Source organism: Lygodium microphyllum, chromosome 25 (genome assembly GCF_053477565.2).
Source record: "Lygodium microphyllum isolate KBCC chromosome 25, Lygodium_microphyllum_v1.1.10, whole genome shotgun sequence".
Classification (NCBI taxonomy): Eukaryota; Viridiplantae; Streptophyta; class Polypodiopsida; order Schizaeales; family Lygodiaceae; genus Lygodium; species Lygodium microphyllum.
This window is the reverse complement of record NC_141159.1, coordinates 7,011,835-7,036,433: the sequence shown is the minus strand read 5'-3', so window position 1 is coordinate 7,036,433 and position 24,599 is coordinate 7,011,835. Positions and strand designations below refer to the sequence as shown.

The 24,599-nt window shown below is 42.7% G+C and overlaps 1 protein-coding gene across 3 annotated transcripts in view; it reads right to left on the bottom strand.

The window, feature by feature from the left end:
• LOC148013875 (alpha/beta-Hydrolases superfamily protein) overlaps positions 1-22,805 on the bottom strand; it is a 34,251-nt gene extending 11,446 nt beyond the window's left edge. For all 3 annotated transcript variants that reach the window (XM_087666417.1, XM_087666416.1, XM_087666418.1), the window contains exon 1: positions 22,614-22,805. The gene's annotated coding sequence lies outside the window, so the exon portion shown is untranslated. The remainder of the gene's footprint in view (positions 1-22,613) is intronic.
• Between the last annotated feature and the right edge of the window lie 1,794 nt (positions 22,806-24,599).

Sequence of the window (24,599 nt, the reverse complement as noted above, 5' to 3'; positions counted from 1 at the left end):
GGCCCACAAAGATCAACGTGAATCAATCTAAGAGGCTCCTTGGCTCTATGTGTAGACTGCTGAGGAAATGGGGTATGCTACTGCTTCCCGAGCTGACAGGCCTTACAGACATCTCGAGCTAGCTACAAGCGTGGAAGACCCTCAACCAAATCACGGCGTGACAACTCATAAAGTGAGTCATAACCAAGATGCCCTAAGCAAAAATGCCAAAGATGCTCATTGTGCGTAGGCTCCCGAGATGTGGCTAAGGCCTAGAAGCTATGGAACACGGAGCCTTCAGCGGTCGGCTCGGTCAGAAAGTGTGTCATGTGATATGGGCCATTAGACTGTGCCTCACCACGAGCAATCACTGAATTAGTTAAGAGAGTCAAGGACCTCGACTGTGGTCGCTGTAAAGAAAACTGCTTGCCCCAACTGACAAAGCTGCTGAACAGATAACAAGTTCACCCCAAGTTGAGGGACATAATATACATTGTCCAGCGAAGCCAGATCCGGACCCTTGTCAATGGCAAAACTGACGCAACCTTGAGCGTGAATCTTGACCGAGAAGCTGTTTCCTACACGAACCCGCCCAGCTACAGGGACTGGGGTACGGAAAATGTCCTCTATAGGAGTCATGTGATATGTAGCTCCACTGTCCACAATCCAAACTGGAGCTGAAGTGCTCGGCTGTGACGTGTGGGCCTCTACAGTAACCTCGTCAGGAGGCAACTCACAGATGTGGACGAGACTTGCATCTGATGTCTCTATGGAGACGATATGGGCCTCTACAGACCAGTCAGATAAGCCCTCTAGAGTTGAGAACGTTGTCGACTGAGATGACTGTGCGGTGGCAGTGTGAATCTGACCTTTAAACTGCCCCTTGCCATCACCCTGCCTCCCCTGCTGGGGGTTGCCCAAGTGAGGAGCGGGGGTCTGAGACTTAGGTTTTGGTGCTGTGCCTCATGCCTTTGATCAACACTCGTCGTCAAAATGACCAGCCTTTTGACAATGTTGACAATACCTATTCTTTTTAAGTACATTCTGCCACCCAGGTTTGAGTTGTGACTGGGAGTTTCCTTGAGAATCCCTAGATTGATTTAGCTTTTGAGTTTGATTTTGATTTTAAGTGGAGGTTTGGTTTGGTTTGTCCTTCCCTTGTTGCCCTTTCTGAGAATGAACAAGAAGGGCCTCCTCTGAAGAGGAATTCATATAAACTGATCGAACAACCATACGTAACGCAACAGCTGACACTCAAATTCATAGAATGTAGACATGGTAGACTTTGAAACTATTCCTTCCACAAAATTGAAGTATTTCTTGGGGAGTTTATTTAGGAACAATATGACCTGATCGTCAGAGGACTTGGGAGTCCCCGTAGTGGAGAATTCAGCGAGGAGATGCCGATACTCAGCCAACTTGACTTTCAAGTCATCCCAGTCAGTGATTTTGAAAAGTTGAAGCTCATGGTCAAGATTAATACGACGGATCCTATCTCGAGCCACATAGCGGTCAGTCAAGTGTGGCCATCGCTCTGACGCTAAGTCAAAATGCTAAAGCTGAGAATGAAACTCTAGCAATAATCCATGCATCACCTCGACAATAGCGGAGGCATTCCTAGCCTTCCATGAGCGGACGACCTCGTATGGAACAAATGCGGGATCGGTTTGGGGTTCCAACCCTTGCACTACATCCCATAGGTTCTGTGAATCAAGGACATGTCTCATCAACAAATTCGACCAAGTAGTAAAGTTTGACCCGTTAAAACGAGTCTTGTCATTAAATGCATTCTTGGCAAAAGATGAGCTAGAACCATGAGATGCCGGATGGGTGGAATAAGATGATAGTGGAAAAGATGATGGAGGTGAGAGTGTCTGATAAGATTAAGGAGGGGGAAGAGGCGGGTAGGCAAGAGTAGGCTGTGAGTGTCCAATGAGTGCCGATTGATGCGGAAGCACTGGAACATGAATGTTTCCATAAGGTGCCGGTATAGGTGAAGGAACTGAGACACAGTAGCCTTGTCCAAAGTAAAGTTGAGACACAACATTATGACCAGAAGGTCCACTAGGCAATGCTATGGAGGCAAACTGTAGAGGCAACTGATCCACACTCGGGAGAGACTGAGTGGGATACCCAGGCTGCAATGATCCCGAAAGTGTGTATGAGGTAGGTGGAACACCACCCGGCTAAGGGAAGGATGAGGTCCTACAGGATGTGTCTATGTTTCCATAACCCCCCGGTGTGATGTGCGGTGCGACATGAGGGGTCTGAAATGGAAATGTAAATGAAAGTGGTAAAGCAGCAGAAGAATGTGGTGGGATGGGTGGGTTTTGAAAGTGAGATGTATGAGGTGCAGATTCTTTTTGTTCATTTTTATCATTTAAAGACTGAAAATGAAACTGTGAAGATGATGATACACCATGTAATGAAGTGAAAGAAACACCAAATTCATTCTGATTATGTGAAGTAGACGGAAAAGAAGGAAGGACAAAAGAAGAGTTGCCTGGCTTTTTCTTATAATCTCCGCGACGTGTGTTAACATACAAGAATTGGTCCTCAAGAGAACCTTTTCCGTAGTCAACAAACTGGACTCTTTCTTCCACATGATCTCTACCAGTATATTGCAAAACAGAAGAGGTAAAAGAAGAAGGCACAAAAGACGAATCAAAAGTACCTTGCACCGGAGAGGATGGAAGAGTCTGAAAAAATGGAACATACTCCGGATCTTGCTCTCCAAGAGGGGGGCCCATCCCTAATGGAGGCCTCGACGGCCCTGCAATATCATCAGACTTATGCGCAACATCTGAAGAGTGAAATCCATACATACCTTCATTTAGAAGCTTTTCTTGAAGGGCAATCTTTCAATCGAGCTCCTCAATCTTCTTTTATCGATAGGCTATGATCAGTTTATATTCCTCAGAGGTCAGCTTGTCTATCTTTTCTTCCATGTACTCAGATGTTTCTCCCACCATGTCGGAACTTTGTGGAGCAAGCTGATCGGCCCACTCTCGCTCGGTTCTCAGCATAGACTGATCTGGAGACTGAATCGGTATTGATGTGTTCGAAGTCATTTGAACCTACTATTGTTCTTGCTTCTTGCGAAGAGCTTTCAGATCAAAGGCCTAGGTTTCTCAGAGAGTACCAAACTCTGATACCATGTAAAGAAAAAATACCATAACACAGAAACATAAACAGAAACTGTACGACAAAGCACAGACTGATAAAAAGAACACAGTTAGGGTTAGGTTTACGGTAACTCAGAGACAATGAACACAGTTAATAAATGAAATGATACGACTACTAGTAATACGATGCTCATGCAGCAAACACACTATGCAGTGAATGAATACTAAACCTCGAACTCTTGTATCTCTAGGATCAGGGTAGGGGTAATGAGCTAGAGAGTGTGTCGTACTCCGAACGGATCCCGAATCGTAGCAAGGCAACCTCCGAATGTCGAACATCAACAAACACAGCAGTGAGAAGCTGGATCTAATACAAACAACAGTGAGAAGAGAGAAAGACTAAACGGAGCTTGTAGGAGAGGAAAAAAACTAAAAACACAAATAGGACAGCCTGCAGGAGAGAGAAAGACTAAAAACGGAGCCTGCAGGAGAGAAAAAGACTGAAAACGCAAGCAAGGCAGCTTGCAGGAGAGAGAAAGACTAAAAACGGAGCCTGCAGAAGAGAGAAAGACTGAAAACGCTGGCAGGACAGCCTATAGGAGAGAGACTAAAAACGTAAGCAAGTCAGCTTGCAGGAGAGAGAAATACTGTAGCGACTGCAGAAGGAGAGAGAAAACTGTCAGGGCGGCAGCTGGAGCTTGCAAACGCAGCAGTTTGCTAGCGTGGCAGGCTGTATGATAGCAATGCAAATAAACAGCAGTCAGTCGCCATGCAGAAACAGCAACAATCAGCGTGTGGAGGACTAGAAACAGGCGCCAGACTATAGGGAACAGTGATAGACAGCAAGGGCTGAGATGTCCTCCGTGACCAGGGTGTGGGCAGCAAGCTGGTAACACCTGAAACCTGCAAAAACGAGATTGCGAAAGAGTAGAGGGCTGGTCGTCAATTTATAGAAAATTAGATTTCTAGATCCTTGTCACAACTCTATAGAAACAGAATTTGAATCCTTTTTCATCAGATGTCTCCGAAACATATCTTTAAAGCATGAATTCCTTATTAAAACCGATCATCAAAGCTTGAAGTATTTCAAGACTCAAAAGCATTTGCAGGAGAAACATGCAAGATGGGAAAATTTCTTGTCTATGTTTCATTTTCAAATTATGTACACTCCAGGGAAACAAAATGTAGTTGCTGATGCACATTCTAGAGTGCCTCGCATTGCAACTATTACAGTGGCTCATCATGAAGATTTTCAAACGATGAAGAATACTTATGATGAAGATACTGATTTTGCAGCAATTTGGTCAAATTTACAGCAAGGAGATTCTCATCCAGATTATTCCATCAAAGACGGTTACCTTCTCATGAACAATCGCCTTTGTGTCACTCTTCCTGTTCGACAAAAGGTGCTTAAAGAAAGTCATGAACCCCCTTATGCAGGGCATAGAGGGAAGGCAGCCACTCTAAGTGCAATTGAGCGCTACTTTTATTGGCCAACATTACGAAAAGATACACATAACTTCATTGAGGCTTGTCTGGTATGCCAAAAATCCAAATATGATAGGCAGAAGATTCCAGGATTGTTACAACCTCTTCCAGTGCCCAAAGATCCATGGGAATCTATCACAATGGATTTCATCTCAGGTATTCCAAGAACACCTCAAGGTCATGATATGATTTGGGTCATAATTGATAGATTAAGCAAACAATCACATTTTATTCCATGTCATAAAACATTGAAATCCGCACAAGCTGCAAGACTTTTCATTCAACATATCTTCAGATTACATGGTATGCCTTCTGAGATCATTTCAGATAGAGACTCCAAATTCACAAGTAACTTTTGGCATGCTTTATTTGAGAATTTGGGAACCACTTTAAAGTTCTCTTCAGCTTTTCATCCTCAAACTGACGGCCAAACAGAGGTGATGAATCTCACTCTTTTGGATATGTTGAAAGCTTATGTTAGTGAACATAAGTCACAATGGGAGAAATATCTTCCATTATTGGAGTTTGCTTACAACAATACAGTGTACTCATCCACAGGGAAAGCTCCAAATGAAATAGTACAGGGTAAAGTGATTCCTCCTCCAATTATTCGCACTAAAGATAAGATTTTTGCTGCTGATGAGTTTGCTTCAGATTTAAAAACAACAATGGATCAAGTTCGAGCCACTATCAAAGTGGCCCAAGAGCGACAAAAGAAGCAAGCAGATAAACGAAGAAGACATTTGGCTTTTGAAAAAGGTCAATATGTCTTGCTAAAGTTTGATAAAAGCAGGCTCAAACAAGGTTCTGGTCAAAATTCATCTTTTCCAAAGCTCTCCAGTAGATACTTTGGACCCTTCAAAGTGATTGAGAAAATAAATGAAGTTTCTTATCGACTTGAGCTTCCTACTCATTGGAAAATACACAATGCTTTTCATATAAGTTTGCTAAAACCTTACATAGGACCAGAACCAAAGGAACCCATTACTGAAGATCCCCCAGAAGTTGAAGAAACAGAGCAACTCTTGGAACTTGAAAAGATTTTGTTTCTCAAGGATCGAACCACGAGAAGTGGCCTTGTGACACGAAAATTCTTACTAAAATTCAAGAATCTACCCACAACAGATGCACAGTGGGTAGATGAAAAATTCATGAAGGATTACCCAAATATTCTACAGCAATATCAAGAAGCTTTTCAGCTGAGGACAGCTGAATAAAAGCCAGAGGGCTGTCACAACTCTATAGAAACAGAATTTGTATCCTTTTTCATTAATTTGTCTATATAATGATTTATTAAATTTATTTTCTTTGCACTAATTAGATATAAAGAAAAGTGCATTGGAGCTGGCCACTGATGAGTGGTCACAGGTTATGGTGGACCCACGCGGTGGGTTAGAGAAAAGATAGTTCACACTTCCACCTATATGACCCGATTGGGCGCCTGTGACTAGAACTCACGCATATCAGGGTTAGACTCGCACACAGAAAGGATTGATGCCTTGAAGTGTGGGCTAGATCCACCAGAACAGACAGTTACAATCAACAAGATGGCATGATCATGAAATGCTTGTATAATGTGCATGTGTGGGCTGAAAGCTTGAAATGCACATTTCTTTGCATAGGAAAGTCACATGAAGATTCGGATACCATTTTTGCGATGTACATGGAAAAAGCTTTCATATGATACCCATATTGGGGGGGTCCCTAAATTTTAGGAGATCCCTAAATTTTAGGAGGTCCCTAAATTTTAGGAGCCTCGAATTAGCCTAAAAATGCTAGTCCTAAAAAATAGGGATGTCATTCTAAAAATAGTAAGTTCTGTACTCTGACTGTGCTTACTAAATTTGGTTGTTTCTATTCTTGACAGTATTCAACCCAAAAAGGAAGGCCATAGAGAAGAGACAAGTGTCAAGACACTTGTCACACAAGTTTCCAAGTGTCCCACCACTTGTCACATCTCATGACATGTGGTCGGACACTTATCTTGTGCTACTCCACTTTCCCCTTTTGTACTAGCTCTCCCCTCTCCTATAAATAAGAGCTCGTTTTTCTTCATTCATCATCATTTTTCTTTGCTGTAAACTCATGAACAGCACCCACAGATAGCCAGAAACTGGCCCCATCCATCCCCATCATCATCCCCCACTTCTCCATTATCAAATTCCTCCATATTCCCTCTTCTATCACTGTTTTTTTTTTATAAGACAGCAAGCCTGTAAATTCATTACAGCACCTCCTTCTCGAGCTCTTTCTTCCATTTTAGCTACAAGAAGTAAGCCCTATCCATGTACTGCTGATCAACGATGGAGAAAGGCTGAATTTCCCTTTTTCTTCTCTCATATTGTAAAGAAATCAATTCTTATCATTGCATAATAGATAATGCATGTGTTTGTACATCTTTGCATGATCTTGTGAGAGTGAGAATTACTTCTTCTCACTCTCAGGTTGATTGTAACTGAGCTCTTCCCTAAGGGACTTGGGTTGAGCAGAAATACATTCCTTCGAGGGGGGGGGGGGGGGTTGCCCATCTTCAACCCTCAATTTTGTCTCCATTACTTTTACATTTTCATGGCTGTAATTTTGTGAGCAATTTTCATTTTCAGCTTTAAGTGTTCATTCTCTTTTATATTAAATCTCGAAAACAAGCGAATATCATAATTGTTAAGCATACTACGTTGTTCGGGGCGTTTACAATCCTCTCCCACTTAACTTTCTCAATCTGCTCCCTGTTTTAGGGTTTTGGCTAAAATAAGCCTAAAATAAGCATGATTTGGGGCTGTTTAAGTAGCTAAGTGCATTTCTTAGCACAACAGAAAGATCCTAAATAAAGATGGTCTACTCTATGAAGACGACTCGGGTATCAAATCTATAAGGCCATGAACTGAGGAGTGGGGACCCCAAGTCCGGCGGAACATATAGAACTTCTGAAACAAAGCTTGATGGATGATTAGGCAATAGTGGCAAAGTGCCAACACCACTAATAGGCAGCACCAAACAAATGTCACCAATGGTGACTATACCTTGTAATGGACATAGATCCTACAACAAATCTCCTCGACGAGTCATATGATTCAAAGCACTGTTGTCAATGAGCCAAGGCCTTTCTATAGACGACGAAGAAATCGGCTCCATCTCATGGATGTGAAAGTTGTGTATAATAGATAGTGTCGAAGTAGAGGAGGGTTCAGATGTTTTAGCTCCTTTTGCTTTCGGACAAATGTAAAGGTATTTTGTCTAACGCTTCTCCTTTGTATGGGTACCCTTCCCACAATGTGGCCACGTAGGCTTCTCTGAAACTCTATCAAAGCCTGAGAAAGACCCCAAATGTTTAACATGCTTCTTCTTTTTGTTCTTGGCATTTTTGTCATTCTTGTTTCCCCCCTCAAACCTATAGTAAAAGCCTTAGTAAGGCTCAATCCGATAGTACCAAAATTTTCTTCATGCTCCAAAATAAGCAAAGCTAGCTGCTCATAGAAAAGTCCCCCAAACCTTGGAGATATGCAAGCTGGTGTAGAAGACATCATACTTGGGAGATGGCAATTAAGTAATGAGTTTCATTCCCATGTCCTCCAATGAAATCATCATGCTAAGGGCTCATCTCGCATGTCCTCCATCTTGTTAATGTGATCCTGTATAGAAGGGGAGTCGTCAATAGAAAGCATCAAGAGTTTCGTTTCTATGGTGATGCGATGGGCAAATCTTTTCTGATGATAGAGAGAAAAGAGCTTCGTCTACACATCCATTGCACTCTAAAGTATGCACATATGCACAAAGAATCCTGCAAACTCATGGAGAAAAACGATTGTGCTCTAGAGTTGAGCCAATTCCAAAGGGCTGCTTGGTCCATCGTAGAACCATTATAGGGATCCTCTACTAGACAAGGGATTGGGGTAGTAATAGAACTTCCACAAGTCGAAGGTGTCAAGGATACACTCCACTTTGCACGACCAAAGGGAGTAGTTTGTGTTGAGCTAAAGTGAGCTTTTCAGCTGATTAACATTCTTAAACAGCCCCAAAACACGCTTAATTAATGAAAAACCCTAAAAAGGAGAGCGGTCCGAGAGAGTTTCAATGGTCTCCCAAAAACCCTAATTTTTCAGGCACCCTTCTACATCTATAAATAGACAGGCTGCCCCCATTCAGCCTCAATCTGTCTGTGCAGGTTTCACACACTCCAGTGCAGATTGCAGCCATCAATCTACCTCAACGTGGCTGTCCAGCCTTCGCGACTATTGCCACCTCTCCCTCCAGCCTCACAATGCCCTGGAGCCTTCTTCCAGCTGTCGCCCACTGTCCGGCACCATCTCCCACGCTGCATTTGGCCTCTATCTGCCATCACCAACATCTCCACCATCAGGCGACATCCTACAGCTTGTGTTTGCACCTTCCTGGAGCAGCCTGGCATCATCTCTCCCTTCTACACAACTGTCACCTCTATCTCTGGCAGCCCCTAGTGTCAGCATTTCGCAGTTTTCTCTCTCTTCACACTTCGACTAGTGATTACAGACTTGGGATCCGTCTTCGATGGATGTCACTCTCCGACATTACTTTGCCCTTGAGCACACTGTACACTCTTACATTCATTTACAGCATTCATTCACTTCAGAGTTGTGTTCTCTCCCTCCCTTCTTCTGTTTGTGTTTGAGTTTTGAGTTTTGCGTTTAGGGTTTGAGTTTTGAGTTTTGCATTTTTGCTCTCTATGTCTATATCTATCTCTTTGTGTTTCTGTCGCGGTCGTACACTCTACGTTTCCTCAGTGCAAACCCTAGCAGTTTTCTTCACATGGTATCAGAGCTGGTGCTCTTGTAAAGGGTATCTTGCGGATATTGTGGAGAGCTAGTCTTTGCATGAGGCATACACTATGAATCGTAACCGAATCACAATGTCCTAGACACCTTCTCCAATTCCTATGATGTCCTATCAGGCTTCTCCATCACTGGAGGCCGTGAGACGGCATTATGAACTCGGTGAGGAGGACGACACTCCACTTCCACCTTCACCTTCTCTTTCTACTCCTATTCCAAATTTCACTAACATGACAGAGGATGACTTTGAGGAGTACTATCGCAACAAGCACGGTGATGTTTACACCTCTCCTACCAGTTTTGCTACCACATTCGGACCAGTTGGTGAGGCTAGCCACCTCTCCGATCATGGAGGACATACGGCATGCGGAACGTCCGGCGATCCATCTTCATCATCTCAGCCAGGTGCAATGTCAGGTTTGTACAATCCTTTTGAGTTGTATGAATCAAAACCCTCGCTTGTTTCTTCTTTTGAGGTGCATGATCCAGATGGCTTTGCATACGGAACTCAAGTACATCTATAGCTTCGCTTCATTTGAGCATGTCACACATACTTCTCACTTCCCTCCCATCCCACCCTCTTCTATATCACACCTCTCATCATCTTTCCAAAACCTTGGATTACACCCCACATCTGCATCACACACCCTAGGAGTTGGATCTTCCATCTCTGCTCCCAACACCTTCTCCTTCTCTACCCCATTCTCTACCTCTTTGCAGCATGGTACTTCATTAGGGGGAATGCCACCCTTTAACATAGTGCCTCTCACCTTTCAGCAAATGAGCACACCCATAGCTCCTGGGACGACTGTGATGGGCATCCCCCTCACTATCCCCAACTTCACATCTCACATGACCACTCAAATGCAAGGGTTTCCATCCTCAGCTTTTGGTGAGTCTTCACACTCTCCTTGGGTTACACCTACGCAGGGATTTCCCCATGTTCCCATCCCACCTCCTTAGCTTACTCATGTGGCTACCATGCCCATGCCTAGCCAGCCCATCCATACCTATGGATCCACCTTGCACACTACCCGCATGCCTGGTGGGCACTTCAGGGTCCTTTCCTAAGTGTACTCCACTCCCCCATCCTACCCACACTACACTTTTTCACACTATCCATCTCTGAGCACTACCACTCCCGTTGCAACGGCCAAGAATGCCTTCACAGATAAGATGCGTTTTAATGGGTCAAGCTTCACCACTTGGTCGAATTTCATGCAACAAGTGCTTGAGTCTCAAGGTCTATGGGACCTCGTCATTGGTCTAGTGCCTATGCCGGACCTTCGACTAGCTCACTCTGACTACATCCATCAATGGAGAGCCCGCAATGCCACAGCCAATGTTGAGTCGATGCAAGGATTGATTCCTGAGTTTTACTCTCAGTTGCAGCAATTCTCACCCGCGTCAGAGCGTTGGAGTCACCTTCTCAACTGCTATGCGGCTTGCGATCGTTCTTGGCTCATCAATCTCGACTTTGAGCTTCAAGAGTTCTCTATTAAGGAAGGGGATGATCTGAAAGTCAAGCTGGCTAAATATAGGCAGTTACTTGCCGAGTTCGCCACTACTGGCTCTCCAAAGTCAGATGACGATCAGGTTACATTCTTCTTGAATAAGTTGCCCGAAGAGTACTTCAATTTCATTCAACACATCATCTCCCAACCTCGATTGCCGACCTTCTACAAGTTTGAGTGCCAGTTCTTGCATTACGCGAGGTTGCATGATCAAGTCCACAAGAAATTCTCATCACAGCCTTATTCAGAGCAGAGGGGGTTGGTTGTCTCTTCTTCGGAAGGGAAAACCACCAGTGGCAAGAACTCACAAGATGCGAAGGCAAGCCGATCAAAGGGTGACTCCTCTTCCTCAGATGGAACCAAAGAATCTAGACCTATCAAGCAACAACTCCCTAAGAAAAATTGGTTTTGCACACACTGCCAAAGAGCAGGCCATGTGGACAAGGAGTGTCGCTCCAAGGCCTAAGGTCTTCAACCTAAAATGCATCAGCAGACTGCTGCAACTGCACAGTCCAGTGGGGCTACGCCTTCTGCTCCTGCTTCATTTGCTCCTTCAGCACCCGTTGTTGCTACTGGACATGTCACTCGAGTACAGCCTCAACAGCCCATCTCTTTTACTACCCTTGAGGGACTGGCTGATTGGTCTGCAAGTTCCAATCCCGTTGCACTTCATGCATCCATCTTACCTTCCTCACCTCGTCAGGGCGTTCCCTTGGCAGAGCCCTGCTATTGGACGTACACGATGGTGGCCACCTTCTTAGACTAGCATGTCTTTAGGTCCTTTCAGATACCCAAGGTCAGTCTAACATTCATTTTTCACACTCTTAGAGTCGGGCCCATAGGATTCATTATCCTTAGTTTTTCCATTCTTTTGTCTTCCGCTGCATTTACTCACACACATACACATTCATTGCATTTATTTTGAGTTAGATTTTCTTTCTGTTATGTTTTGCTTTGGAGCATCTCACCTCTAACCTCTGTGTTTGCAGATTCTCATCTCTTTTGCAAGGTTTTGTCTTTCAATGTAGGGCTAACTTGCACATTGTTTTGGTCCTACCTGGGCTAAAAACGTGGCGATGTGCACCGTTCCTTTTATGGTTTCATCATCCTAGGAGTGCTTGCTCTTCTTCTAGCATGGCGGTTTCCCCTCCCGAGACGACTTGTGCAACATCTCTCTCGATGCTATCATAGCAGTGACTTCTACCTTGCTCTTCCAACGAGGTGCTTCATCTACTTTATCTACTTCATCTTCTTTCATTCCTTATGGTTCTCGACACCATACAAAGACCAACATCAAGCTCCTCTTCCTTCTTCGGCATCTACATCCCAGTTAAGAGGGGATTCCTATCCTTCTTGGTATTCTACAAGCTTTAGCACTTTGTTGTTGAGCTAAAAATGCATTAGCTTTACTTAAACAGCCCCAAACATACTTAATTAAAAAAGAAACCTTGTTTATTTAAAAGAAACACGATCCTAGAGAGTTTTTGTGTCCCATAAGCACAAACCCACTTGGGAGAGCCCAAACTTTCTATAAATACGTATGCCGCCCTCCATTCAGCCCACAATCTCGTTTTTGCAAATTTCAAGTGTTTCAACTTGCTGCCCACACCCCATTCAAGGAGGATATCTCAGTTGAAGCTGTCCATTGCTGTCTAAATCAGTTGGCGCCTAATTTCCAGCCCTCTTCACACAGTTTGGAGCTGATTCCAGCCATGCGACTACTATTCTTGCGCAGACCTGCTACCGTACAACCTGCGACATCATCACAGCCCTGAGCCAGCTACTACAGGCTGTCGCCAAGCTGTTATGCTTGCGTTTGGCAATTTTGTCTCTCCTGCAGGTTATCCTGCCTCTCACCTACTACCTACTTTTTAGTCTTTCTCTCACCTACTGCCTATGTTTTTAGTCTTTCTCTCTCCTCATTGCTGTCTGCATCAACTTCAACTTCTCATTGCTATGTTTGCTAGTGTTTGACATCCGGAGGCTGCCTTGTTGCAATTCATGATTCGTTCAAAGTACGACACACTCTCCAACTCATTATCCCTACCTTGATCCTTGAGATATAGGAGTTCGAGATACAGTATTCATTCATTGCGTAGTGTGTTTGTTGCATGAGCATCGTATATTCAATAGTCATATCACTTCATTTATTTACTATGTTCATTGTCTCTGAGTTACTCTAACCCTAACTGTGTTCTTTTATCAGTCTGTGCTTTGTCATACAGTTTCTGCTTATGTTTTTGTGTTAAAGCATTTCTTTACATTTGTCTTCGACATCGGTTTCTTCCCCCTGTGTACCTTACCCTTTGCATTGCATGATTTCATCATCCTTGTACTAGGGCGCTTGGGCAAGTGAACAATTTCCCCACGAGGGACACTGTCCAAGTGGCACCTGCTACATGAGCATTCTTCAGCATGTAGCATACTTTGCATCTCATTGTATAGAACACCACTTGAGCGGATCTTAAGTTATTTCCTCCGGTGACTGTTGTTACTACACCACAATCCTCCTCCATCACATGGATACCTCATCACCTCTTTTTCCTCATCATAGACACCCTGAGTGGATGGGTAAGCTTGTACTGTTTTGTGATGTATTGGGTGTATCCTCCCTACTCCCGTCTTCTGGGTCAGTACTACTCAATTGGCTACATCCCATAAAATTTAACTCACTTTTTTTTTTTAAATTAAACAATGTGGTTCCATCTGCCTTTGTAGGGCTTGGTAGGCCACTGGGCAGCCGACGTGCACCCTTTGTCCGATGCCCTATCCTCTCTAGGGTGACTACTTGGATTCCGTTGGTAAGATAACCATCACCTCTGTAGTCCTCGTAAGTCACTCGGCAACCAACGTGCACCCTTTGTCCAATGCCTTGGCTACTTTGGGATGAGACGTCTTGGGGTCAATAAACATCACAGTGGCTAGCCTAACCTTTCGGCTTTGGGCCTGAGAGGGGGTGTTGAGCTAAAACACGCTTTTCAGCTGATTAGCATTCTTAAACAGCCCCAAAACACACTTAATTAATGAAAGCCCTAAAAAGGAAAGTGGTCCGAGAGAGTTTCAATGGTCTCCCAAAAACCCTAATTTTTAGGGCACCCTTCTACATCCATAAATAGACAGCATGCCCCCATTCAGCCTCAATCCGTTTGTGCAGGTTTCATACTCTCCAGTGCAGATTGCAGCCATCAATTCTACCTCCATGTGGCTATCCAACATTCGCGATTGCTGCCACCTCTCCCTCCAGCCTCGCAATGCCCTTGCGCCTTCTTCCAGTTGTCGCCTGAAGGAATCGATCAAGCACGGAGATAGAGGTAGACAGACCTTACGCTCTGAGAGAGAGACAAAGAGAGTGCTAGTGAGCAAAGTAGAGAGTGAACACGATTTTCGGAACAATGACGAGTGTACCACTTTAGGTTTTAGATAGATACATGTATAAAAGTACAATGTGCTAAGGGTGTGTTCACACCCGTGCATATATAAAAGGCACGATGGCCCTTTCTTCCCAATAACTGGTATCAGGCACAGAGATAGAGGTAGACAGATCTTACGCTCTGAGAGAGAGACAATGTGCGAGTGAGCAGAGTAGAGAGTGAACACGTTTTTTGGTACGAGTGTACCACTTTAGGTTTTAAATAGATATATATATGAAAGTACAATGTGCTAAGGGTGTGTTCACACCCGTGCATATATAAAAGGCATGATGGCCCTTTGTTCCCAACAACCTCCCACCTAAAGGCTATGTGCCTTAAGAGGAGAAAAGAATCAGCTAAGTCTAAGTATGTACAAAGCTGAAATAAATATATCTATCCAACTCCCATCATATGTCGGCAATGAGCAAACCGCTCTGCTGGAAGACGCTTCGTGAGAAGGTCTACAGGATTATCATCTGTATGCACTTTGACAAGCTCAATGCTCTTGCTGTCAAGTACATCTCTAATGAAGTGATATTTCAACTGTATGTGCTTTGTCTTTGCATGAAAGACAAGATTTCGTGCTAGCATGATAGCACTCTAACTATCACAATGGAGAACAGGTGACTCTGTGATGCCAAGCTCTCCCACCAGACATGAAAGCCATAAAGCCTCCTTGCATACTTCACTGGCAGCTACATACTCTGCCTTTGTAGTAGACAATGCAACACACTTTTGTAGCCTGGAGATCCAAGAGACCGCTCCTCCTGTGAAAGTAAACACATACCCAGAAGTGGACTTCCTACAGTCCGCATGACCAGCATAGTCTGCATTCGTAAAGCCAACAACAGATGCTTTCTGCTTTCCAAAGTAGATGCACAACTCCTTTGTGCCTTTAAGGTATCTCATAATACCTTTCACTACATCCCAATCCTTCTTGCCAAGGGTTGCCATGTATCTGTATAACCACTCCCACTGCAAAAGCGATGTCAGGATGTGTAGCAACCATAGCATACATCAAATTGCCAACAGCTGAAGCATATGGTATCTTGGCCATTTCAGCATTCTCATCATCAGATGTAGGGCTATCCTCTGCACTGAGTTTCACATATGGAGGCAATGGAACCCCAATTATTTTCCCCCCCTCCATATTGAAACGTTGCAAAACTTTGGAGATATACTCCTGCTGAGATAGATAGAGTAAACCTTTAGATCTATCTCTGAGTATTCGCATACCAAGAATGTGATTTGCATCACCCAGATCCTTCATGTCAAAGCTGCCATGAAGACTTTGCTTCAATGAATCCAAGGCATGAGTATCCCAACCAACAATCAGCATGTCATCAACATACAGAACCAAGATAATCAGGCTGCCATCTGCTTCCTTCTTGGTGTACAAGTAGTGATTCGCTTGACTTCTATGAAAGCCTTGGGACTACATGAATGTATCAAACTTATGATACCATTCTCTTGGTGCTTGTTTCAGCCCATACAAACTCCTTTTGAGTTTACATACCATTTGTTATTTCCCTTTTTCAACAAACCCTTCAAGCTGCTGCGTATATATGTCTTCATGCAGATCACCATGTAAAAACGCAGTCTTTACATCCATCTGTATGAGCTCCATATCCTCAACTGCAGCCAAGCCCAAAATGGTTCTCAATGTAGTCATATTGACTACAGGAGAGAAAATCTCATCAAAGTCAATTCCATGCTCCTATTTGTACCCCTTTGCAACAAATCTTGCTTTGTACTTTGGTGAGGAACCAGAAGTGACTTTCATTTTGTAAACCCATTTGCATGGAAGGGTTTTCTGCCCTTTAGGCAACTGCAAGTGCCATTTTTGTCAAGAGATTCCATTTCTGACAGCATGGCTTTATACCATTTCTTGATGTCCTGTCTGTCCATTGCTTCCTTGAAGCAAAACGGTTCATCAAAGTCTGTCAACATGACATACTCAGCCACATTAATTGCACCAGGAACAAATATGTCAGGTTGTCTAGTAGCCCTAGACGATCTCCTAACCCAATGGTCATTGTTTGCCGACTGTTCCTGCAAATTTCCATTTTTAGCATGCTGTCCTGGCATTTCAGCCTGCAAATCAGCATTAACAGCTTGCTATCCTGCCTGTTCCTACACATATATGCAGAAAACCACTCACGATGAGGGGTGACATGAAAGGAAACACCTGAATCAAGAATCCAAGTATGCATGTCATCATCTGTATCTGCAAATAGAGCATATGCACCAAAATGTGAAGAGACAAAGAGTACATCACTCCCATTGTCACTGCCATAAGTGACTACATTCACCTCTTCAATTTTTACACTGCTTTTCTTAGGCTAACTGTCCTTCTTCTCATCCTTGCAATAATCTGTCTTCTTGCATTTTCCTTTTTCTTTCTTCCATTTGTGCAGTCACGTTTAAAGTGACCCTTCTTGCCACAATGATGGCATTCAACATCTTTTCCACGTGATTTACTACGTCCCTTGCCATCATATTTGCCCTTTTGATGTGATCTGCCCCTGGTATGCAAAGCACTGGAAGACTTACTGGATGCATTGTTCTGCCGATTCATCTCTTCCATAAGTAGACCACTCTCTACATCAGCATACAAAAGGATCACATTAGAATTGCTCATAGCAATCCTGAATGTATCCCAACTCTCTAGTAGAGTGCAAAGCAAAAAAGTAGCCTTAAATTCCTCATCAATCATGAACTTCAAGGCAACCAACTGGCTGAAAATGGAGTTAAACTCACTCAAGTGAGTAGACATTGCTGTACCTTCTTTCATACGTAAATCCATAAGCTTTTTCAGCCAATACACTTTACTTGCAGCGCTCTTCTGTGCATACAGTTCTTCCAATCTTGTCCATATAGCATATGCAGAATCCAAACCTTCAATGTTGAAGAGCAAGGCATCAGAAATCGATAGCTCTATGGTTGAGCGTGCAAGCTCATTCAACTCATCCCAATCGTCCTGATCCATGTCCACAGGCTTTGCCCCTTTAGTTTTAATCGACTTTGCCTGCTTCTTTTGTAACAGGATATTGTAGCATTGTTTTTGCCACACTGCAAAATTATGTGCGCCTTCAAGCTTCTCTATATGCATCAAATTACTGCTATCATTGCTGCCAGCCATGGTTTTCAGCTCAAAAGTGACCAAAAAACCAGTAAATGCAGGCCCAAATTGTCACCCAAGTGACCAAGGTACAAACAAGTACCAATCAGCAATAAATGACCACGCAGAAGAACAGATTTCAGATCTGTAATTCAGTTTTCAGAAGTACCAAACCAAGTGCCACAGCATTATTCAACTGATGTAGCTGTTCCAAAGGGCACGTGCATCACATTACATGAGAAATCCCAAGATTTTAGCTGCAATTTCTGTTGTACGTGTACCCACGGGTATAAAATTTGACACGAACGGTCAAAAGTCCCAAAATTTTGTGCTCAAAAGCGTCAAACACACATCTACATTTCCTCTGTCATGCATAGGACTGTCCAATTTTGCCAAAATAAAGCAATTTCAGCAAAACCCCCAAATTTCACCAAGTGTTGATGTCCAAATTGCGCGGAATTCAATCTGCATGTACATAAAATGACCAAATGCTGCACAAATTTTGCCCAAATTGCAAAAGCCCCAAATTGCACAGGGTCCAATGTGCCTCAATGTCGAGAAATTGGGTTAATTTCAGCCCAATTTGTGCATGTACATGAAAAGCCCCAAATGTCGAGGACAAAATGTCACAAATTCCTGCAATTTGCTTGTCCTGCATCAAATTCCTGCAATTTGCTTGTCCTGCATCAAATTTCCCAAATCTGGAAAAAGCCCCAAATTTTTAGGCTGAATGTTGAGAAATTTTACTCAGATGAGCAAAATTTCAACAATTTTGGCGAAATCCCCAATTCAAATGCGCACAACATCTGCAATTCCGATGCAGATGTCTCAATTTTCCATGAACAGTGCTCAATCTGGCAAAGCCCCGACTTTCTAGGCCAAAATTGCACAAAATTGATGTTTTGTGCTTGCACATGCAAACCCCTATTAGGGGAAGGAGTTTGAGAAAAAGATTTTTTTTGAAAAAAAATGTTTCGAATGACGGGTCCGTTGACCTGTCAGGCCTCCCCATCGCGCGCTCGTCAGATCTGTCCTTGCCCGCTAGCATCGCGCGCCCCATCAGGCCCATCCTGCTAGTCCGGTCATGCCACGCTTGCCCGATGACGAGTGGCCTCACTGCCACCTCTAGGCAGCGCGTCTACCGTTCCGCCACATGTTGACTGCTGCCCACTACCGTCACGTCACGCTGCGATACTGCAAACATGCTAGTTCCCGCCACTCCACGCTAGGGGCGAAGTGCACACTCTCCACGGCTTGTCCACTTTCTGCAGCTCACGACTGCCTCAGCTTGACTGGCGATCGTACTCAGCATGCTCAGCACCTTACGCTCTGATACCAGTTTGAAGGAATCAATCAGGCACAAAGATAGAGGTAGACAAACCTTATGCTTTGAGAGAGAGACAGAGAGAGTGCAAGTGAGCAAAGTAGAGAGTGAACACGTTTTTCGGTACAATGACGAGTGTACCACTTTAGGTTTTAGATAGATATATGTATGAAAGTATAATGTGCTAAGGGTGTGTTCACACCCATGCACATATAAAAGGCACGATGGCCCTTTATTCCCAGCATCGCCCACTGTCTGGCGCCATCTCCCAAGCTACGTTTGGCCTCCAGCTGCCATCGCCAACATCTCCACCATCAAATGACATCCTACAACTTGCGTTTGCACCTTCTTGGAGTCGCCTGGCATCATCTCTCCCTTCTGTAGTTGTCTCCTCTGTCTCTAGCAGCCCCTACTGGCAGCATTTTGTAGTTTTCTCTCTCTTCGCACTCTGACTAGTGATTACAGACTTGGGATCCATCTTCGGTGGATGTCACTCTCCGACATTGCTCTGCTCTTGAGTAGACTATACACTCTTACGTTCATTTACAGCATTCATTTACTTCAGAGTTATGTTCTCTCTCTCCCTTCTTCTGTTTGTGTTTGAGTTTCTGTGTTTAAGTTTTGAATTTTGCGTTTAGGGTTTGAGTTTTGCTCTCTGTGTCTGTGTCTGTCTCTTTGTGTTTCTGTCATGATCGTACACTCTGTGTTTCCTTAATGCAAACCCTAGTAGTTTTCTTCACAATTTGCGCCATCAAGTCAATCATCTTTGGGGAGAGAAGGAAGCATGGATACCTAAACAGAAGATGCCATCACGACAAGGAAAGGACCTCTAGTACAGACCCTATGAAAAACATATAGAGAAGTAGTGGTAGGAGAATGGGGCACCAATCTTCTCAATTTATCAAATTTAAAACAAGACTCTAAATGTCGACCTTCACATTGCTCTTCACAACGTTCTCACTAATGGGACTGCCTACTAAAGGAACACTGGACAACCTCCGCATCTGAGTCATCAAAACTATCAAGCCATTGCTCCATAACTCTTCTAATAGACCTATACACACGAAAAACTCTTGCATTTTGGTGTTGTGCTACTCAAATAGAGGGAAAATCAGCTACAACTTGCAAAGACAAGTAGATGCCTGCACACTTCCTAGAAGGCTAGAACAAGGCAAAAAATCTGCATACTTCGCAACAAATCTACTCCAAACAGCAAGTTGAGTGTAGTCATCTCTTTGTAGAGCCTCAAAGTCCTCACTTTGGCAATGCTACCATGTGAGAGTGTGCAATAGAAGAGGAAACACCAACATGGAGAGAGAAGGGAAAAGAAAGACTGCGATGATAGAAGAGAATGAAAAAGAAGAAAATCTGCATTGAGCTCCAAAAGAATGCTAGATACAAGATGGATTGATCAGTCCCTGCACGTAACCTAAGGCATTAGTGAGGGTGCCAAATCAAATTGATGACTGAGGCATCATCAGAAGATGAAGAAGAATCCCTAAAAAAAGTGCTAAAACCTGCAAAAGATAACCTGCGAATACAAGATGAACTGATCAGTCCTTGCATGTAGTCCAAAGTGTTAGTGAGGGCACCCTATCAGGCTGATGACAAACGGCAGCCCCAAAAGATAGAGGAGAATCCTTGACTATCGGAGTGTGCTGAAACCTGCAAAAGATAACTTGCAAATGTGTGGCAGCAGCCAATCACCCAACTTTATTTAGCAAAGGGCTGAAAAAACTGGCCGAGCAGCATCAAGCCAGGCATCTAATGCTAGCCAACCTACATTATTCAATGCAATAAATGCTGGTGAAAATATAAAACGCTGATCACCTCATACTGGCCAATGTGAACACAGTCCAAACCATTGAAAAAGAAGTGTACATGCTGGAAAATAAACCTCAGCCAATGTGTATGCACCTAAAACCAACTAGAAAAGAAATGCATACTCTAAAAAGAGTTGCCTCCGTTGTCAAAACACATGAGAGACAAAATACCAAAGCTCCTAATGTCCCTATCTAACTCAAACTTAGGGTCACAAGCAAGAGATGATGAGCAAGCCACGCATGACTACTAACAGTTGTATCCTCCTACTTGCCAAGCCATACCATCAACATCTCATTGCTTGGAAAAGTGGCCTTTTGAATCTGGGAATCCCCTGTTGGAGATTTATTCATCCCCTGGACAGACATTGGCACTTTTGAATGTGCAAGACACACGGCTGCTAACAATTGTATCCTCCTGCCTACCAAGCCATACCACGAACATCTTGTCACCTGGAAAAGTGGCCTTTCTGAATCTGGGAATCCCCTGTTAGAGACTTATTCATCCCCTAGAGAAGCATATTGTCCAGTTAGTATTGTCAGCATGCATTTTCTATTTTCAGCTCAGAGTCCAGACAGTTCTATGCAGTCTACATGTCATTTCCAGCATTTCCAGGCAGTTGAGCAGGCCAGACAGGTAGTGCAAGATGCCATGGCCAGCCACATTTATTGCGCGGCATTTTATACATAATTTTATTCAGCAATTGCTTTTTGGGCAGCAACCAGCCAATTTTTAACTAGCCGACCTAATTATTTTGTGTGTATTTTTCTTGGCTATTTATAGGCACTGCCTTGGTCATCATTTACTTGGTTTTCAGTGGAGAGAGAGATCACCTCACGGAGATACATTCAACAGCCCATGTACAAATCTACCTTCTTCATTTCAACATTCATCTACTGCGAACTTCTATGCTCTACAAACTCTCTCTCTCTCTCTCTCTCTCTCTCTCTCTCTCTCTCTCTCTCTCTCTCTCATGTGTTCCCAGTCATACACTTCCACATTCACTGCAGTCTGACATGGTATCAAAGCAGCATTGAAAGGGCTGATTGATTGTGGGCAGACCTGAACAGAAGATTTCAGCAGAGATAGAGGGTGGAATTCACATTCTCTGGGAACAAGGCATTGTTCAAACATATTCACAAAGGTGCTAGGGCATGATAATAATGCATCTTTGTCAACTCTACTATGGGACAAAGACACTACTTTCCCCTCATCTGAACTATTTTGCATGCTGAGGGGGGTTGCTGTAGCTAGTCATCGTATACTGAAATTGCAAGTCCCTCATCTATGTTCAGGATTTACCCCTAATATCCTTAATCCTTCAAAACATAAGCAGTCATTATGGTTGCACATCGGATATATTTGTCTTGCTACTTTTAACCAATTAATAAAGCATTCACGTAGCAAAACAGATCCAAATGAAAACTGCGATATTTCAGCTCACATATGACAATGAATGGGAGTGGGTTGAAGGAAATAATAAAGTTTGGCCTAACACAATGGATATAGTTCATTAGACAATATGTACCCTTGAGTCTGGAGCATTATGCTCACAGCCAAACACTGAGGGGGACCAACACAACGAGGTAACGAAAGAGGCCTTCATGTGGCACAAAGCGACAGAAGGGTATGCGTTGAAACACTTAGAAGGTTTAGAGCCTTGTATGGTCAATCAATGGACATGAATTGGATAACTTGCGCAGCACCATGAATACCCTATTTGCACAAAGAGAAGAGTTTCAGACTTTGTGCTATCAGTCTATTGTCCGTTCTCTTTTGATATGCCTATGGAGGACGAGAAGTCTTATGTTGTAGATGCTCAGAGTCGTCGCTTGCATACTCCATCGGATGGCCAGCAAATGTCCAACATACATCAATCTACTCGGTCTCTAAACTTTATTTACTCGCAGGCTAGAATTAAAATTACAAAGTCGAAGCATTGTCGCAAAATAGCGTCAAAGCGCAGTCGTACACAATAATCGAAAACGAAGAACAAGCAGAAGAGTGGAGGAAGGACGACGCTTACCGCGAAAGTACAGAAGAGACTGTCAGGAGCGAAAAACGTCTGAATCGATCGATCGATCGAACAGTACTTGCTCCATCCTTTTCCTTTCTTGAGAAAAAATGGAAGTCCGACCAAAATTGATATAATCAGGAATGGAATTGAACGTCCCCTCCAATTATTTGTGCGTGAATTGTAATACTCCGAGAGACGGAGAGAAAAAGAGAGAGAGAGTTTTTAGTCTGTTATCTATTATCTTACTACTATTTTATTTTGGTTGTGGGCTCGGGAATTTGGAATCTACCACTTTTTCGAACCTTTTTTTAAATTAAAATTTAAAACCTCTTTCTCACCTGTAATTTCTTATTTTCTTTTCCCTTCTCCATTTTAATTAAAAGCCTATGCTCTCATTGCAGGACATAAGCTCTCTTTCTCTCTCTCTCTCTCTTTTACCTCTTTTTTTTTAATTAATACCACTCTCTCCCTTTCTCTTCCCCACCCTCTTTTTAATTAAATTTCTCCCCCTTTCCCTTTCTTTTTCTCATATGCAGGACCTAAGCTTTTTCTTTCTCTCTCTCTTTTTTCTCTCTTTTAATTAACTAAAACTTCTTTTTAAATCAAAACTCTCTCTCTCTCTCTTTCTTTCTCTCAATTAGATTAAAATATTTAATTAAATATTTTTAAAAGTTTTTTGACAAAGTTTTCTTACACTTTGGGAGGAATAAGAAGAAGAAGAGAGAGAGTAAATATAAAATTTAAAAGAGAGTGTGTGTGAGAGTGAGAATTATAGAGAGGAATAATAAATTTTAAAAGAGAAAAAAGAGAAAGAAAAGAGAGAAGAGAGAGGAAAAAAGATAAAAGAGAATAGTTTTATCTTTATTGAATCTTTTTTTATAGTTTTTGACTTAGAGAGAGAGAGGAAGAGAAAAAATGAGGGGGGAGGGAGAAAAAAAATCAAGAGAAAGATAGAGAGAGAAGAAGATAAATAAGAGGAGAGAGAGGGAGAACAAAGAGAATTATAAAGGGAGGAAAGAAAAAAATTGAGAGAGAGAGAGAGAGAAGGAAAAGAGATAATATGAACACAAAGAGAGAATTATAGAGAGAGGAAAAATAAAATTAAAGAGAGAGAGAGAGAGAGAGAGAAGGAAAAGCTCTCCCCCTCCCCCCCTCTCATGTGTAGGGCCTCTCTCTCTCTCTCTCTCTCTCTCTCTCTCTCTCTCTCTCTCTCTCTTATTTTCCTTTTTTAAATTAAAACCCCCTCCCCTTTCTCTCACATATAATCTCTCCCTTTCTTTTTTCCCCTCCCTTTTTAATTAAATTCTTCCCCCCTCATCCCTTTCTTTCTCATGTGTAAGGCATAGGCTCTCTCTCTCTCTGTCTCTCTCTCTCTCTCAATTAGATTAAACTTTTTAATTTAAACTTTCTTTTTACTTAAACATTTTTAACAACTTTTTCACATAAATTTTCACACTTTAAGAGGAAGATAGAAGGAGAGAGAGAGAAGATTCAATTTAAAAGAAAGAGAGAGAAGGAAAACAGATGAGAGAGAGAGAGAAGTAGAGAGGAATGATAAATTTTAAAAGAGAAGAAAAAAAATTAGGAGAGGGAGACAATGAAAAAAAAGAGGAAAAGAGGGCAAAAAAGAGGAAAGAGAATAGCTTTATTTTTATAAAATCTTTTTTGACATAGTTTTTTACTTAGAGAGGGCGACACAAAAAGAAAATATATATGATTAGAGAGAGAGAGAGAGAGAGAGAGAGAGAGAGAGAGAGAGAAGAAGAAATAGGGAAAGGGGAAGGGGATGAGAGAAAAGAGAAAAACAAAGAGAAAATGAAAAATAAAAAGAAAGAAAATAGAGCAAGAGAAAAAAACTTGAAAAAGAAAGAGAGATGAAAAGAAAAACAAAGAGAGACAGAGACAAAGAACAAAAAACCAAGAGAAATATACAAAGAGAAAAGAAAATAAAGAAGAAGACAGAGAGGGGAAACAAAGAGAATTAGGAAAGATAAA